Below are 8,966 nucleotides of genomic sequence, written 5' to 3'. Positions count from 1 at the left end.
TGCTGGGCCAATGAGGTGCAGGAGGGGGATTCCCAGCTCTGGTACTGTATGTATACAAAGGGGTGGGGATGCTGAAGACATCATTGACCTAATATGACCATATCAGGTTGATGATTTCATAAGTTTCTCCACTTGTGTCACAAGCATCCTTTGCCATGGCTTATTGGCCTGGCACCAACAACTGCCTTCCAGGTTCAGAGCAAACCCAAGTTCATCCCTAGTGGCTCCAAGCAACGTTTGACAGGTCCTCTTTGCTGCACATACCCAAGGGGGGGGGGGGGGGGCAGGGAGATGCTTGTGACATGATTGACCTAATATGGCCATTTTAGATCATTGACATTGACATCAGACCATTGACATCAGACCATATTTAGTCAATGATGTCACAAGCATCTCCGCCCCTTTGTGTATGGGCAGCTGTGGGGCGGGGAATGTCCTGGCTGCAGTTGATTGGACAGGGATGACAGCTTCCTTCCAAGTTTGACCTGAACCCAAGAATGCACCAAAACCGAAGCTCATCCTTAGCCAGATGTCCTCAAACGTTTGGCCATATGATGTATTTTCACTGGTCTGGAATCTGGAAGAACCAATTTTCTAGAGGGTCCTGTAATTTCTAGCTACTTCCCTGAATGTGATGTGGCCGATTCCTCATTTTATCTGGAAGACAATAAAGTGAGATCACGCTGTAAGCTGCAGAGTCAGGAAATAGGGTACCACTTGCTAGGCAAAGCAATCTTGCAGATCTATGTGAATCGCAAGACTGGCTGAAAAGAACCTAAAGGACCACTTTGGACCCTGCCCCCATCCCCCATTCAGATCTATACATGCATGCGTCTGAAGGCTGTGGCCCATGGGCATGTTCTTTCCCCTGGCCACACCTGTTCAGTAGAACCCTAGAGACTTCACCATCTGCTGATACAGGATCCACCAAGGAGAGGCTATTGGAATGATGAAAGAGCTGCCTTAAAAAGACTATTTTGCCATTGGGATCTGAAGATTCTAAAAGATTCCAACGCAGGTAAGTGTAACCAAACACTTTTCATAAGTTTTTCCATTTTTTTTTTGTCTACCGATTCCAAATGAAATTTAAATAATTCCCCTTAGCTGCTATTTTTCTCTTGATTTATCCTTTTATTTGTATTCCATTAATCATTTTTCAGTTTGATTCTTTTTGTTTTCATTCATTTTCAATCATTCACTTATTCATTTAGATTCTAGTTTAACAAGAAAATGCTCAAAATTGAACAAAAAAATGCCCCTTTGATTAATTTCTCCCAAAAAAACTTTAATAGTCAACAGCTACAAACACTGTAGCTGCTGACTTTTGATAAACACGCACTTACCTGTGTATTGTACATTCACATTAGTCCCTAACCCTCAAGGGGTGTACAATCTAAGGTCCCTAACCCTCAAGGGGTGTACAATCTAAGGTCCCTAACCCTCAAGGGGTGTACAATCTAAGGTCCCTAACCCTCAAGGGGCGTACAATCTAAGGTCCCTAACCCTCAAGGGGTGTACAATCTAAGGTCCCTAACCCTCAAAGGGTGTACAATCTAAGGTCCCTAACCCTCAAGGGGGGTACAATCTAAAGTCCCTAACCCTCAAGGGGTGTACAATCTAAGGTCCCTAACCCTCAAGGGGCGTACAATCTAAGGTCCCTAACCCTCAAGGGGCGTACAATCTAAGGTCCCTAACCCTCAAGGGGCGTACAATCTAAGGTCCCTAACCCTCAAGGGGCGTACAATCTAAGGTCCCTAACCCTCAAGGGGCGTACAATCTAAGGTCCCTAACCCTCAAGGGGCGTACAATCTAAGGTCCCTAACCCTCAAGGGGGGTACAATCTAAAGTCCCTAACCCTCAAGGGGTGTACAATCTAAGGTCCCTAACCCTCAAGGGGCGTACAATCTAAGGTCCCTAATCCTCAAGGGGTGTACAATCTAAGGTCCCTAACTCACATACATACACATACTAGGGACAATTTAGACAGGAGCCAATTAACCTACCAGCATGTCTTTGGAGTGTGGGAGGAAACTGGAGTACCTGGAGGAAACCCATGCAGGCACAGGGAGAACATGTAAACTCCAGGCAGGAGGTGCCGTGGCTGGAATTCAAACCAACGACCCGAGTACTGCCAGGCGGAAGTGCTAACCATTTAGCCACTGTGCTGCCCCAAGATTGACAGTTACAAGCATGACTCCCATAGACAGAGGCATGATGGGACTTGTAGTTTGCAACAGCTGGAGGGCCACCAGTTTGACACCCCCTGCTATAGAGGCAACCAGAGAAGGGAGAGGGTGACAGTGCTGGCGGGAGACTGCCAAAACAGAAGACGATGGTGCCTTCTCTGCAGTATTGTTGCACAGAGCAGATATGTATGACCTTTCTTTTTTTTTTTTTTTTTTTTTTTTAATAAAAAAAAGCAAAAAGACTTTACTGTCACTTTAACCACCTCCCGTCCGGCCGTTGTATATAAACGGCCAGACGGTGGCAGTGCAGGGTCGGGTGGCCGTTTATAAACGGCCTCCCTGCCCCCTGCTTGTGCGTGCTCCCTGGGAGCCCGCAGCACCGCGATCTGGAGCCCGCTGTGCCCTCCGGACACAGTGGAACACCGATCGTCGTACGGGACCTCTGTACGAGGTCCCGATCATGTGATCACTGATTGGCCAATCAGTGATCACATGAATAATAGTAAGCAAGATGTCACTTCTGACATCATTGCTTACTAAGTGTGAAATCTGTGAATGATCACAGAGATCACATGGTACAAGGCTATTCACAACAGCCAGTTTTACCATGTGACAAGCTGTGACCAATCACAGCTCTCACAGTATTTCTCAATGGCTGCAGGAATGCAGCCAGAGAGAAGGAGAAATGATTGCTTTTACAGCCTCTATGGATATAAAAGCAATCAGTGTAAAAAAAAAATCTTCATCACCCCCCTACAAGTAGTACAGTGTCACCATAGTGACACTGTACTGCTAGGGTGACAGTATGTAAAAAAACCCATAAATAATAATATAAAAAAATAAAATAAAAATGTAAAAAAAAATGTTTAAAAATTATAATTTTTGGTTATAAACTAATTTGGGTTATTTTTTTTTTTTTACTAAACAGATAACGGAATACATTTTGGCCAAGATTTATGATGAAATATTATTTATTTGCCAAATTTTATAAGAGAAACACTTTTTTTCAAAATTTTTCGACGTTTCATTTAAATAGCAAAAAAAATAAAAATCCCAGTGGTGAATAAATACAACCAAAGTAAAGCTTTATCTGTCTAAAAAAAATGCTAAAAAATTCATATGGGTACAGTGTTGCATGACTGCGCAATTGTCATTCAAAGTGTAATAGCACTGAAAGCTGAAAATTGGCCTGGACAGGAAGGGGGTGAAAGTGTCCGGACTGGAAGGGGGGGGGGGGGGGGGGAAAGTGTCCGGACTGGAAGGGGGGGAAGGTGTCTGGACTGGAAGGGGGAAAAGTGTCCAGACTGGAAGGGGGTGAAAGTGTCCGAACTGGAAGGAGGTGAAAGTGTCCGAACTGGAAGGGGGTGAAAGTGTCCCGACTGGAAGGGGGGGAAAGTGTCCGGACTGGAAGGGGGTGAAAGTGTCCGGACTGGAAGGGGATGAAAGTGTCCAGACTGGAAGGGGGGGGGGGAAAGTGTCCGGACTGGAAGGGGGGGGGAAAGTGTCCGGACAGGAAGGGAGGGGGAAGTGTCCGGACTGGAAGGGGGGGGGAAAGTGTCCGGACAGGAAGGGGAGAAAAGTGTCCAGACTGGAAGGGGGTGAAAGTGTCCGAACTGGAAGGGGGTGAAAGTGTCCGGACTGGAAGGGGGGGGGAAAGTGTCCAGAGTGGAAAGGGGGGGGAAAGTGTCCTGACTGGAAGGGGGGGGAAAGTGTCCGGACTGGAAGGGGATGAAAGTGTCTGGACTGGAAGGGGATGAAAGTGTCTGGATTTGAAGGGGGGGGGGAAGTGTCCGGACTGGAAGGGGGTGAAAGTGTCCAAACTGGAATCGGGTGAAAGTGTCCAGACTGGAAGGGGGGGAAAGTGTCCGGACTGGAAGGGGGTGAAAGTGTCCGAACTGGAAGGGGGTAAAAGTGTCCGAACTGGAAGGGGGTGAAAGTGTCCGGACTGGAAGGGGGTGAAAGTGTCTGGACTGGAAGGGGGGGAAAGTGTCCGGACTGGAAGGAGGTGAAAGTGTCCGGACTGGAAGGGGGTGAAAGTGTCCGGACTGGAAGGGGGGGAAAGTGTCCGGACTGGAAGGGGGGGAAAGTGTCCGGACTGGAAGGGGGTGAAAGTGTCCGGACTGGAAGGGGGAGAAAGTGTCCGGACTGGAAGGGGGTGAAAGTGTCCGGAAGGGAAGGGGGTGAAAGTGTCCGGACTGGAAGGGGGTAAAAGTGTCCGAACTGGAAGGGGGTGAAAGTGTCCGGACTGGAAGGGGGTGAAAGTGTCTGGACTGGAAGGGGGGGGAAAGTGTCCGGACTGGAAGGAGGTGAAAGTGTCCGGACTGGAAGGGGGTGAAAGTGTCCGGACTGGAAGGGGGGGAAAGTGTCCGGACTGGAAGGGGGGGAAAGTGTCCGGACTGGAAGGGGGTGAAAGTGTCCGGACTGGAAGGGGGAGAAAGTGTCCGGACTGGAAGGGGGGGAAAGTGTCCGGAAGGGAAGGGGGTGAAAGTGTCCGGACTGAAAGGGGGGGGGGAGTGTCCAGACAGGAAGGGGGTGAAAGTGTCCGGACAGGAAGGGGGTGAAAGTGTCTGGACTGGAAGGGGGTGAAAGTGTCCGGACAGGAAGGGGGTGAAAGTGTCTGGACTTGAAGGGGGTGAAAGTGTCCGGACTTGAAGGGGGTGAAAGTGTCCGGACTGGAAGGGGGGAAAGTGTCCGGACTGGAAGCGGTGGAAAGTCCCTGGACTGGAAGGGGGTGAAAGAGTCCGGACTGGAAGGGGTGGAAAGTGTCCGGACTGGAAGGGGGTGAAAGTGTCCGGACTGAAAGGGGGGGGGGAGTGTCCGGACTGAAAGATGGGGAAGTGTCCGGACTGGAAGGGGGGGGGGAAAGTGTCCGGACTGGAAGGGGGGGGGAAGTGTCTGGACTGAAAGGGGGGGAAAGTGTCCGGACTGGAAGGGGCGGAACGTGTCCGGACTGGAAGGGGGAGAAAGTGTCCGGACTGGAAGGGGCGGAACGTGTCCGGATTGGAAGGGGGAGAAAGTGTCCGGACTGGAAGGGGGGCAAAATGTCCGGACTGGAAGGGGTTAAGAACCACTTTTGGAATATTTTTAACTTGTTGCATTTCATATAAAATTTTAGTGATTTGGGTTTTACTTTGAGACTGCATTACAGATTTTTTTTTTCTTTATTCAGTTGACAAGAGATGAATTTTGGAGAACAGCCAAATTATCTGCATCGGGACTTTTTTATTTCCGAATTGCAGACCCATCCGTTATTAATGAGCGTAATGTTTTCATGTTGTGATTTTAGCTTTTATTAAAAAAAAAAAAAAAAAAACAGAGCCTCCGATATGAGTAATGAGATACGCAGTGAAAGTTTTAACTTTCCTCAAAGTGACCTTGTCGGTTCCAATCGTCATTTACGATACATTAGACTCCGATCTGCAGTTAGGTTAATGAAATCTCATCTCGCAGAGATGGCGCTTAATCCTCCCCCCCATTTAGAGGCATTAAAACAAACAGAATTATCCCCGGCCTTTAATTGTAAAGAGAAGTACGGGGAATAAAATATATTAATATTTTCTAATTGAAGCAATAAATATGAGGGGATTGTACATCACAATACGGAGCGCAAAGCTCCAGCCGATGGCCTCTGGCTGCAGACTCGCAATCAATACCGAATTTGATGAGACTATGGATTGACTGCTGACGTCAAGACCTGTAAAGCCATGCCAGGATTAATGGTAGGCCTGTACTTTTTTGTCAAAGGGAGCAAAGTTTCATTACCATGACTGTACAAATCTCAGGAAGATGGAACGGGTCTTATTCATTAGGACGGGTGACTCGGGAACTTTGGCTGATGCCACGTCTGCTCTGCTCCCTCTTGACGCACATTTGGCACATAAATGTCTATCAACGCCATGGTCTCTCCCGTATTGCACCTTTCCTACTCTGAAAAGTTCCTCTGCCCTCTAATCTTCTAAAGTCGAACATGACTTGTAAGCTTTGGTGCCCAACTTGCAGCCCTTTGGCGCTTACTGTGCAGCCCTTGAGGGCAACCATTGGTCTGTTTTGGTGCTTAGTCAGACCACCATGACCGCCAGCCAGAAATGCTTTTTTTTTTGTTTTGGTCTCAATTTTCTTGGTTTTTCTTTGTTGTTTTTAATTGTGAAATACAAATATAGTACACATTTAGCATATACTGTAACTGTTTATCAACGCCATGGTCTCCCCCATATTGCACCTTTCCTACTCTGAAAAGTTCCTCTGCCCTCTAATCTGCTAAAGTCAAACATGACTTCAAATCTCTGGCACCCAACTTGCAGCCCTTTGGCACTTACTTTGCAACCCTTGAGGGCAACCATTGGTCTGTTTTGGCGTTTAGTCAGACCACCATCACCACCAGCCAGAAATCCCTTTTTTCTTTTTGGTTTAGTTCTCGATTTTTTGGGTTTTTCTTTGTTGGTTTTAATTGTGTAATAGAAATGTAGCGCTTATTTGGCATATAAATGTCTATCAACGCCATGGTCCCTCCCGTCCTGCACCTTTCCTACTCTGAAAAGTTCATCTGCCCTCTAATTTGCTAAAGTCAAACATGACTTTTATGCTCTGGTGCCCAACTTGCAGCCTTGAGGGCAACCATTGGTCTGTTTTGGCATTTAGTCAGACCACCATGACCACCAGCCAGAAATCCTTTTTTTTTTGTTTTGTTTTGGGTTTTTCTTTGTTGTTTTTAATTGTGTAATACAAATGTAGCGCTCATTTGGCATATAAATGTCTATCAACGCCATGGTCTCTCCTGTATTGCACATTTCTACTCTGAAAAGTTTGTCTGCCCTCTAATCTTCTAAAGTCAAACTTGACTTTTAAGCTTTGGTTCCCAACCGGCAGCCCTTTGGCACTTACTGCACCTCCCTTGAGGGCAACCATTGGTCTGTTTTGGCGCCTAGTCAGACCACCATGACCGCCAGCCAGAAATCCTTTTTTTTTTTTTGGTTTTGTTTTGGATTCTTTTGGTTTTTCTTTGTTGTTTTTAATTGTGTAATACAAATGTAGCGCTCATTTGGCATATAAATGTCTATCAACGCCATGGTCTCTCCTGTATTGCACCTTTCTACTCTGAAAAGTTTGTCTGTCCTCTAATCTGCTAAAGTTAAACATGACTTTTAGGCTCTGGCGCCCAATTTGCAGCCCTTTGGCGCCTACTGTGCAGCCCTTGAGGGCAACCATTGGTCTGTTTTGGTGCTTAGTCAGACCACCATGACCACCAGCCAGAAATCCTTTTTTTTCTTTGTTTTGTTTTGATTTGGGGTTTTTTTTTTTGGTTTTGTTTTGGGTTTTTTTGGTTTTGTTTTGGTATTTTTTTTTTTGTTTCGTTTTGGGGTTTTTTTGTTTTGTTTTTTTTTTTGTTTTGGTTATTTGTTTTTTTTTTTTTTGTTTTGAGTTTTTTGTTGTTTTTTTTTTAAATTGTGTAATACAAATGTAGCCCTACCCCCATAGGAGCTGTCAGATAGGATGAGCCCTCTATTCTTTTCCTTGACCTTCTCAAGAACCTCAACCTCTCTGACACACCAGGTTGAGTGTACAAACATACAATATCACAGGAAATCCCTGAAGGTAATAATTAGTACCCAATAGTAGTGCTATATCAAAGAAAACGGGCACCAAACCAGGTAGTAAGGGCAAAGGTATTATATATTGTCACCCAAGCAAGCATAAAATGGATGAACAATGGTAATGGATTAGGCATAAGATGACATTTGGCGGCCAGATCAACATAAAGAGCTGCAAGGCCACCTCAAGCACAGAAGTGAGCGGTGTAGTGGATTGTGATAGACAGTCCACGTTTTATTAGATGATCAGTAAAATGACAATTTTATAGTCTTGCTACTTTGTTTCTCGCTCTTTTAAAAGAAATTCCTTACTCTCTTAAGTAAAAAATCAGATATAGGTTGACAGAACGATGATAATTAAGATGGCGCCTTCATCCGGAGTCTCACCCTTGGTGACTCATTAGGAGAAAAGTATCTTTTAATGTAAACAACCCCCATAAAAGGGAATGAGTCTCTTTGGGGACAATGATTGGAAGATATCAACACGGATGGACGAACACGCAGAAACCCAGTGGACTTTTCACCCAATCAATGTATATGCTTTGCCTGCATCATATGCCCTATAAATGATACTGTTAGTTCCTCAATAAAACAGAATTTTAGGAAGTTGGCAAACTGTGAAGTGTCAGTGTCTTACTTCCACGTGCACGTATTCTCATATTAATTTGGCTCACTGGTAGATCACGGTTAGAGATGAGCGAATCGAACTTGGCGAAGTGGAATTCGTTTCGAATATTAGGAAAAATTCGATTCGCGCCGAATCCGAAAATTAGCAAACTTCGGATGCACGAATCGAATTTTCCCCGATCGGCCGATTTTCATCCCTTCTACAGCCGGCAAAAAGTGTCCCTGCAGAGAGCTCCGCTATTTCTGACAGTTCTCTGACAGTTCCTTCACATTTACAGCGGTTGAAACATTGTATCTATTTGTTTCCATTTAGGATACAGATGTTTTTATTCGGAAACAAATAGATACAATGTTTCAACCGCTGTAAATGTGAAGGAACTGTCAGAGAACTGTCAGAAATAGCGGAGCTCTCTGCAGATACACTTTTTGCTGTACTGGAATTCTTCTTATTTTCATCCTACTTCTTCTTCTTCTTCTTCTTCTTCATCCTCATCCTCATCCTCTTCTTCTTCTTTTTCATCCTCATCCTCTTCTTCTTCTTCTTCATCCTCATCCTCTTCCTCTT

The sequence above is a fragment of the Staurois parvus genome, unplaced genomic scaffold (assembly GCF_062004578.1).
Source record: "Staurois parvus isolate SC_StPar_1 unplaced genomic scaffold, SC_StPar_1.0 ptg003154l, whole genome shotgun sequence".
Classification (NCBI taxonomy): Eukaryota; Metazoa; Chordata; class Amphibia; order Anura; family Ranidae; genus Staurois; species Staurois parvus.
The sequence above is the reverse complement of the archived record's forward strand: the minus strand, read 5'-3'. Positions refer to the sequence as shown.